The following is a 10549-nucleotide window of genomic DNA, read 5'->3' as shown; positions in this document are numbered from 1 at the left end:
AAACATTTGAACTGATTTTTCAGAGTTTTAATACAAGCTTTGATGTTTGGTAGTTAGGAGTAGAGAGACATAGTTACCCATTTTCGAATCACCAGAATGTGTGGTTTTCAGGGGTAAACCTACTGTTTCAGAATTTTTTGGCTTTAGAATCTAAAGTATGCAGATTTCTGACTTAGTGCTTTCAAAATTCAGTAATATATTGCTGGGAGTTTTTGCTGTACAGAAGTCATAAATTTCCCTAAAACTATACATACTGTATCTGGTATTGGTACGTTCGAGAGACACAAGTCTTTCCAAATCAGTTGGATTTTCATGGTTCAAATTAAATATTTTTGTGGTATAAATTACAATTTTTCTTTTCTTTTTTTTTTAGTATTTAGTGCAGACATGGAAATACACAAAAACTCAGGCAGATTTAGGAAGCTCAGGTTCTCCTGAAAAATAAACAATGTATAGTTTTCCTAGGTAATCAAAAGGTTTCCCCCTAAAGTGAGAGCACAAAATGATCCAAAAATGTCTGGCACTAAATGCAAATGAAATGCAAAATTCTGCTGGCACTTAACAGGTTAAAGAACAAATTAATTGTTATCACATTAGATCTAGATAGACATATCAATTGCTTATTTTATACTGTCTAACAATACACATTACTGTTTCTGCCTATAATGCATATTTTTCCTTACAACCTCACTTGTATAATTTGGGCCATCATTGATGTCCCTTAGGTTGGTATGAACAAAATTAGTAGTCAAGGTTGAATATACTTTTCTGCCATTAATGAGCATTTACAAATCATATAAAACAAAGGTCACTGTAAACAATTACAAGAAGTAAAACAAGCAATAAATGTGCAAGTACATAACTGTTCATAATTAATGAACAATTGCAAAGATCACAGCACAGAGCTTAGAGAGTTACACTGGAAATGTGTAAATGACAAATTGAGATAATTCTGTCTGCATAATGGATTTCCTATTTAAATTTTGCAAGGGTTTAATCAGTTAGGCACAGCTGTGCAGGATGCTCCATAAACTATCTTGAAAAACATGTAGAAATAGATTTATCTGCTACAAATTAAGTTCATTTAGAGGTGGTCTTAATGGGGCATGTTGCAAACATTAAACACATAAATTTAAAACTGTCTGGTTTCAGAATTTTTATTCTGACATATTACAAAAATTTTGCAGAGCATTGTTATAAATGAAAATAACCTTAATTTTCTAACTATTAATAACAGAATAATAATTTATTTTAAACCACATGATGTATAAAACTGATCTTTTATGATTTTACAGGTGATTTGTTTGCATTTCCTATGAAAGTAAATCATCTTTGTCCCACTGCCCCTGAAGCAATTAGGGTTCTAATTTCTTATTTTATATGTCAGTCTGGATTTTATTGTTTGTTCTAAGTTTATCACTTATGTTACCTCTAAATTTCCCCACAGACTGACACAACCAATTGCAAGATAAAACCCATTGGTTAAAGCAACACAATAGTACTGGCTTCTCTCAAATTGTAGCCTTATCCCATGTCCAATGCAAATACACACACAGAGACATTCACATGGGATCACTTCTAAAAGTAGTCAATGGTTCAGGGAAAAGAAAAGTAAAGAAAATAAAGGGAAAAAACGAGGATGGGTGTTGTGCAAATAATGGAGCTTTTTCATCCTTGCTTGTTGCTTCTGTGGGACAGAAGCAACATTTTTAAGAACCCTTTGAAACAGTCCTACATGCCAAGCACAAAAAAATGCCAAAAAGGTGTCATAAAAGCATCCCACCCTAAAATGTACATTTCAGAATAAACAACAAATGCCAGAAAGGATATGTCAATTTATACAAGGACAGGATCTTATGTTTTTGTTTTTTGTTCTGGGGGTCTCTACAGGTACCCTAAATCAAAGTTCATCTTTGGTGTGTTTCAGCTCATTGAAATAAGGATTCTTTTAGTAGTACAACAAAGGGAAAAGAAAAACCATAGCTGACATAAACTCATTTATGAGTTTATGTAAAAAAGGTGCAGGGGCACTATCTCAACCTCCAAGACATTTTTTAATACAGACCTACATAATTCCACAGATTGGAAGGAAAACCATTTTACTCTCTTACTTGAAAAACATTTCCCCATTTGGCTCACAGAGGGATGGATGCTCATATTCTGCTCCAGCCTTATTTACATTCCTGAAAGTTTCTCTTCTTATTAATTCTATGAGTCTTAAGCTTGTAATGCTAAGTCTGATGTCTAAATTGAAGTGGACTAATGCAACAGTATAAAGTTTTGGCCCAATATGCAGCATGAGTAAAGACTAGTGCTGGCAGAGGTCTCCTGCTTCACGGAGGTGTAAGACTACAGCTTGATTGGTTCTACTATTGACTAAATTGTTACAATTTAGCTTTTGCCATTATGGAACCCTGCTAGCCTTTCTCAGACGCTGATTCTGGAGGCCTTGTTCAAACATTTAGATCAGGCTGTCCAACTGGCAGCCCGCACCCCCCCCCCCTTGTGTGGCCCCCACCTACCTGCTGGGTTTGCTTACCATGTGTAAATTTTAAATGGTATCACTACAGAGATTAACTGCATTGTTTAAACCTCAAATTCAGACTAATCCCCTGTATTGTTCACATTTGTGACACCTCTATTGTTCACACCCTAAAGCCCTGTTGTTCTGTCCTCGCTACGTATTACCCTGAGGCAGTGTGTAGTTTGACATGCAGCTAAACCTTCCCACAATCCAATAAAGAGACTAAGCTTGGAGTCTGTAGATTTTACTGGATAGGCAAGTGGAAAAAGAGGTAAAACTGTAATACAATAACAGAAAGTATCATAAGTAAGTTTTGCAATGAACTATCAAACATGCAAATGAACATATATGCATATACATGCAACATAAAAATGTTAGCTGGCATGAAATGTCTATGCAGCAATGTCTCTGGGGGGTGCTGGCAGCTGTGGAGGTGTTTTGTTGCAACTATTTCCTTACCAGCGATTCTATCATAAGGGAGATGCAGAACTGTGTCTTTTCAGCAGCATGGATGGTGTAAAATGGAGTTGTGGCTCCCACAAGGCATTGCATTAGGTCACATGGTGGCAGTACGGTAGCCTAATCAGTCCAGAATACTGCCATAAGCATTATGGAGGTGTAAAATGGATATAGGAAGTGACCTTGTGCACTTACAACAAGTGTCCAGAGGAGGGAGCTCTGAGCAAATGAATAGGGAAATCCCAAATATGGTAAAAGCGTATGCTGGAGACATGACACTCCCCATCTGGCATCTCTGGACAAGTGTCCAGAGGAGGGAGCTCTGAATAAATGAATAGGGAAATCCCAAATATGGTAAAAGCGTATCCTGGAGACATGACACTCCCCGTCTGGCATCTATGGATGTCACCACTTTCTTCGAGAGACAACAATAAAGTTAGTTCTGTTACTGGTCTGAAGAACAATTTGGTTTCTCCTTGCTTTGAGGTCTTGACCTCAACTTTACGGACTCTCCCATCCTCACTTGGAAATGTATTGGTGACAAGATCCAAGGACCATTCACTCCTCTGTGACTGACAGTCTTTCAACAGAACAACATCACTAGGTTTGAGGCTGGGCTTGGTAGTTTGCCATTTGCAAAGTGGCTGCAAAGTGGAGATGTATTGCTTTCTCCATCTGTCCCAGAAGGTATTTGCAAGATGGCCTCCTACTCTCAATAGGTGTCAGGGCCCTAAGGCTCCGTTGTAGTGTGGACCAAGGAGGAGGCAGTAACACCAAGTTCGCGGTACAAAAGGATTTATCAAGAGGATGGTCGTAAACAGGCAAATGGTCAAATACAGGCAGCAAGGATCAGAGTCGTAAAACAGGCAAGAAGTCGGTACACAGATAATCAGAAAGCAGTAAATCACACCCAGGAACTATGCAAGATAGACCTATAATTGGGCAAGGAGGTAAAGGGCAGATAGGAATAAATAGTCCAAAAGTTGGCGCCAAAACTTGACGCGATGACGTCATGACGCCGGCGTCCTCACGTTAGCGTCCTGACGCCGACGCACATTCTGACGCCGGCGTCCATTCCGTCACCGGCGACCAATCCGGGGGCGACTCGTTTCTGACGCCGTCATATTGCGACCAGGAAGAACCGCATGGTGGAGCAGGGGGTCGCCATCTTGGACATCTCGTGGGGTAAATTCACCATCTTCCATTACAATAGGGCAGTTTGGTCAAGGAATTAGTGAAGCTTCCTCAAAGTGCTGTCTTTAGGGACAAGTTTGTTTCTTGTGGTGTAAAAGAACGCTGGTCCCGAGAGCCAAGTTGTGTCTTTAAGCTGACTTGCTGCAACAGCTTTGGTTGCGTGGTCTGAAGGGTTGTAGTCGGTATAGAATACAGTCTCTTTGAGCTCTGTGTCTGTCTCAGTTGTGATGAGCTTAGCTAGCTCTACAGCTAGAATGGCATCACAGAGTACCAGTCTGGGTACAGTGTATACAGGAATTGGTGCCAGTTTTGCCTTACCCATAACAAATACAATGTGGCATTGTCCATAGAAATCCACAGTTTTGAGGTATGCTACAGCAGCTATGGTTTTGACTGAAGCATTAGAGAACACACAAAGTTTTTGGCTTTGCACCTCTGTAAAAGGTATAAGGGCATATAGGCGTGTAACACAAAGGTTGGAAAGAGTTGCTAGAGAACTTCTCCATTCTGCCCACAAATTCTTTTTGCCAGGAGACAGTGGGGTTTCCCAATCAGATGTTTTGAGGGTTAAGTCTCTTAAAAGTGCTTTACATTGTATGGTTAGGGATGTAGCGAACGTCGGAAAAAAAGTTCGCGAACATATTCGCGAACTTGCGTCAAAAATGCGAACGGTTCGCGAACGTCGCGAACCCCATAGACTTCAATGGGAAGGCGAATTTTAAAAGCTAGAAAAGACATTTCTGGCCAGAAAAATGATTTTAAAGTTGTTTAAAGGGTGCAACGACCTGGACAGTGCCATGCCAGAGGGGGATCAAGGGCAAAAATGTTTCTAAAAAATCCATTGTTGACACAGCGCTGCGTTTTGTGCTGTAAAGGGCAGAAATCACACTACATTTCTAAACCTGTGTAATAAAATGCTTTAAAACGTCCGGCGTCTACATGCCAATCAAGTCGTGTAAAAGTTACAGCCTGTTCACACGCAAAGACGAAACGCGGTGCTTACTGCAACGCAAAAAGACGCAAAGAGCTTTAATGAATGATACCGTCAAGTGAGCAAATAATAGTTTTTAATTACTAGTTGCTTGTCACCTCCAGGATGTTCGTCCTGTTGGTGGCAATATTTCTGTAGTGGTGTGTTTAGCAGTCACCGTGCTTGTGCGCACGTGCACGGTCAGGCAGAGGTAATTCAATGTACAGTGAAGCGAACCAAAAAACACTGATTCTGCAGTGTGGGCCCAGTTTTGGTCTACTTTATTGATCACCTGCGGTGACCATAAAAGATGCGATTTTGCCACTGTTGCAGAACCCTGAAAAATTAGGCATGTGTACTTTCCTGAAAAATTATGTTTTTTTTGTCGCAGCCACTGAACCAGAAGTCCAGAAACAATATGCCATATAAATGCTGAAAATATTAATTTTTTTTTGTGGCAGCCACTGCAGCACAGAGGCCAGAAAAAATATGCCATATAAATGCAAACAATATTAATTTTTTTTTGTCGCAGCCACTGCAGCACAGAGGCCAGAAAAAATATGCCATATAAATGCAAACAATATTAATTTTTTTTGGTCGCAGCCACTGCAGCACAGAGGCCAGGAAAAATATGCCATATAAATGCTAACAATATAAAAAATTTTTGTCGCAGACACTGAAGCACAGAGGCCAGAAAAAATATGCCATATAAATGCTGAAAATATTCAATTTTTTTGGTCGCAGCCACTGAAGCACAGAGGCCAGAAAAAATATGCCATATAAATGCTTAAAATATTCTGTTTTTTTTTGGTCGCAGCCACTGCAGCACAGAGGCCAGAAAAAATATGCCATATAAATGCTGAAAATATTCTGTTTTTTTTAGTCGCAGCCACTGAAGCACAGAGGCCAGAAAAAATATGCCATATAAATGCTGAAAATATTCATTTTTTTGTCACAGCCACTGAAGCACAGAGGCCAGAAAAAATATGCCATATAAATGCTGAAAATATTCATTTATTTTTGTCGCAGCCACTGAAGCACAGAGGCCAGAAAAAATATGCCATATAAATGCTGAAAATATTCAATTTTTTTGGTCGCAGCCACTGAAGCACAGAGGCCAGGAAAAATATGCCATATAAATGCTGAAAATATTCTGGTTTTTTTAGTCGCAGCCACTGAAGCACAGAGGCCAGAAAAAATATGCCATATAAATGCTGAAAATATTCAATTTTTTTGGTCGCAGCCACTGAAGCACAGAGGCCAAGAAAAATATGCCATATAAATGCTGAAAATATTCTGTTTTTTTTAGTCGCAGCCACTGAAGCACAGAGGCCAGAAAAAATATGCCATATAAATGCTGAAAATATTCAATTTTTTTGGTCGCAGCCACTGAAGCACAGAGGCCAGGAAAAATATGCCATATAAATGCTGAAAATATTCTGTTTTTTTTGGTCGCAGCCACTGAAGCACAGAGGCCAGAAAAAATATGCCATATAAATGCTGAAAATATTCTGTTTTTTTTGGTCGCAGCCACTGAAGCACAGAGGCCAGAAAAACTCAGGATTTACCTGGATTCAAATTAAACCAGTAGGGTTTGCACCCTAGTTTGTAACGGTGGTGGAGGGAGGAGGACGCTAAAGGACAGCTGTATGTGGAGTCATGAGGCGTGCAGAGAAGGACAGCTGCATGGGGAGTCAGAATCAGAAACTCAGAACAAGTCTTCTGGCGTGCAGTAACCCTCCGAGATCCACCCCTCATTCATTTTAATAAAGGTCAGGTAATCCACACTTTTGTGACCTAGGCGAGTTCTCTTCTCAGTTACAATCCCTCCTGCTGCACTGAAGGTCCTTTCTGAGAGGACACTTGAGGCGGGGCAAGACAAGAGGTTCATGGCAAATTGTGACAGCTCTGGCCACAGATCAAGCCTGCGCACCCAGTAGTCCAGGGGTTCATCGCTCCTCAGAGTGTCGATATCTGCAGTTAATGCCAGGTAGTCCGCTACCTGCCGGTCGAGGCGTTCTTTGAGGGTGGATCCCGAAGGGTTCTGCCGCTGCCTTGGGCTGAAAAACATTTGCATGTCTGACGTTACAGAGTGGCCAAAGTGCTTTGTCCTTGCAGGTGCGCTCGTGGCAGGATTACTGGCACCTCTGCCCCTGGAATGTTGATGAGTTCCTGAAGTGACATCACCCTTAAAAGCATTGTACAACATGTTTTGCAGGCTGGTTTGTAAATGCAGCATCCTTTCAGACTTGTGGTATGTTGGTAACATTTCTGCCACTTTATGCTTGTACCGAGGGTCTAGTAGAGTCGCGACCCAGTACAGGTCCTTCTCCTTAAGCCTCTTGATACGGGGGTCCTTCAACAGGCATGACAGCATGAAAGACCCCATTCTCACAAGGTTGGATGCAGAGGTATCCATCTCCGCTTCCTCGTTATCAAGGACTGCATCATCCACGGTCTCCTCCCCCCAGCCACGTACAAGACCAGGGGTCCCCAAAAGGTCACCACCAGCCCCCTGGGAAGCCTGCTCCTGTTGGTCCTCCTCCTCCACAAAGCCACCTTCCTCCTCTGACTCCACTTCTGACACCTCTCCCTGCGTTGCAGCAGGTGCCTGGGTTCGTTCTGGTGATTCCGACCAGAAATCGTGCGCTTCCTGCTCCTCGTCACGCTGGTCTACAGCCTCATCTGTCACTCGTCGCACGGCACGCTCCAGGAAGAAAGCAAAGGGTATTAGGTCGCTGATGGTGCCTTCGGTGCGACTGACCATATTTGTAACCTCTTCAAAAGGGCGCATGAGCCTGCAGGCATCGCGCATAAGCACCCAGTAACGGGGGAAAAAAATCCCCAGCTCTGCAGATCCAGTCCTACCACCCAGTTCAAACAGGTATTCGTTGACGGCTCTTTGTTGTTGCAGCAGACGTTCCAACATGAGGAGCGTTGAATTCCAGCGAGTCTGGCTGTCGCAAATCAAACGCCTGACTGGCATGTTGTACCGCTGCTGAATGTCAGCAAGGCGTGCCATGGCTGTATAGGAACGTCTGAAATGGGCCGACACCTTCCTGGACTGCCTGAGAACGTCCTGGAATCCTGGGTACTTTGAGACAAAACGTTGTACTATTAAATTCAGAACATGTGCCATGCAGGGCACATGTGTTAAATTGCCCAGTCTCAGTGCTGCCAACAGATTGCTTCCATTGTCACACACCACTTTTCCGATCTTCAGTTGGTGTGGGGTCAGCCACCGATCGGCCTGTGACTGCAGAGATGACAGGAGTACAGATCCGGTATGGTTTTTGCTTTCCAGGCACGTCATCCCCAAGACAGCATGACAACGGCGTACCTGGCACGTCGAATAGCCTAGGGGGAGCTGGGGGTGCACAGGTGTGGAGGAGGAGGAGGACCCAGCAGCAGAGGACGAAGAAGAGGAAGAAGACGAGGTAGAGAGCAAAGGAGGAGTAGAGGTGGTGGCAGAACCGCGTGCAATCCGTGGCGGTGACACCAACTCCACTGTAGTTGTTGAGCCACACATTTCCTGCTTCCCAGCCATGACCAAGTTCACCCAGTGGGCAGTGTAGGTGACATACCTGCCCTGACCATGCTTGGAGGACCATGCGTCAGTAGTCATATGGACCTTTGGCCCAACACTAAGTGACAGAGATGCGGTGACTTGGCTCTGCACATGGTGGTACAGGTGTGGTATTCCCTTTTTTGAAAAAAAATTGCGGCTGGGTACCTTCCACTGCGGTGTCCCAATTGCTACAAATTTGCGGAAGGCCTCAGAGTCCACCAGCTGGTATGGTAAAAGCTGGCGGGCTAAGAGTGCAGACAAGCCAGCTGTCAGACGCCGGGCAAGGGGGTGACTCACAGACATTGGCTTCTTACGCTCAAACATGGCCCTCACAGAAACTTGGCTGGGGGCAGATGACTGGGAATGGGAACTGGTGGTCAAGGTGGAAGGCGGAGTGGAGGGTGGTTCAGACGGGTCAAGGACAGCAGAGGTAGAGCAGTAAGATGCTGGACCAGAAGGAGGGTGGCTTTTAGTTTGCCTGTTGCCTTTGAGGTGTTGCTCCCAAAGTGCTTTGTGCTTGCCGTTCATGTGCCTTCGCATAGAAGTTGTACCTATGTGGCTGTTGGGCTTCCCAAGACTCAGTTTCTGACTGCACTCATTGCAAATTACAACGCTTTTGTCAGAGGCACACACATTAAAAAAATCCCACACTGCTGACCTTTTTGAGGCTGGCAATCTGGGGGTAAAAGTAGAAGTCGGCGGCGTTGGCGGCAATGGCGGGTGCGTTGGCCGGCTGACCACAGGTGCCGATACATGTTGTTGCCCTACTGTTCCCTGCGAGCTGTCCTCCCTGCTTCTTCTAAGTCTTATTCTCCTCCTGCCTCTCTGACTCTCCGTCTCTCCATCTGAACTATCCTCCTCTTGCTCTCTTCTACTGGGCACCCACAAAACATCAATCTCCTCATCATCATTCTCCTCAGATGCATCAATTTCTTCTAACAGCTCACAGAAGGAAGCAGCAGCGGGGACCTCCTCGTCATCACTCATTATGTCCATCTCTGTTGTGTTCTCTGCCAGAATTAAATCTGGTGTAACGTCCTCATCTCCTTCATCTTCTTCTGCCAATAATGGTTGCGCATCACTCAGTTCAAGAAACTCATGTGAAAATAACTCCTCTGACTCCAGTGAAGAAGGGGCGCCGGTGGTGGAGGAAGTGTTACGTGGGGTGCCCATAGCAGTGGAGGATGAGGATGTTGTGGTAAAGTTAGAAACGGTAGAGGATGGGGTGTGCTGTGTAAGCCAGTCAACTACCTCTTCAGCATTTTGGGAGTTCAGGGTCATTGCCTTTTTAAAACTGGGCAATTTCCTAGGGCCACAGGATAGCATAGCAGCACGGCCCCTAGTGCCTCTGCGTGGCGGCCTGCCTTTGCCTGGCATTATTTTTAAAACAAAAACAACAACAACTCAGGTGGTGTTTCTGGAGACGGTATTATTATTGATATTTAGACAGAATGTGAACAAGCTCACAGAGCTAGATGGGAGTTGTTTGAAAATGAAGAAGAAGAAGAACACACTGGGCAAACAAGGCCTACAAGGTCAACGTATACACTACTACAGCAGTGGATACGGAATATATTATTGCTGCCTGAAAAACGTCACTCGGGTGGTGTTTCTAGAGACGGTATTATTATTGATATTTAGACAAAATGTGAACAAGCTCACACAGCTAAGTGGCAGTGGTTTGAAAATGAAGAAGAAGAAGAACACACTGGGCAAACAAGGCCTACAAGGTCAACGTATACACTACTACAGCAGTGGATACGGAATATATTATTGCTGCCTGAAAAACGTCACTCGGGTGGTGTTTCTAGAGACGGTATTATTATTGATATTT

Source organism: Xenopus laevis, chromosome 4L (genome assembly GCF_017654675.1).
Source record: "Xenopus laevis strain J_2021 chromosome 4L, Xenopus_laevis_v10.1, whole genome shotgun sequence".
NCBI classification, from domain to species: domain Eukaryota; kingdom Metazoa; phylum Chordata; class Amphibia; order Anura; family Pipidae; genus Xenopus; species Xenopus laevis.
The sequence above is the reverse complement of the archived record's forward strand: the minus strand, read 5'-3'. Positions refer to the sequence as shown.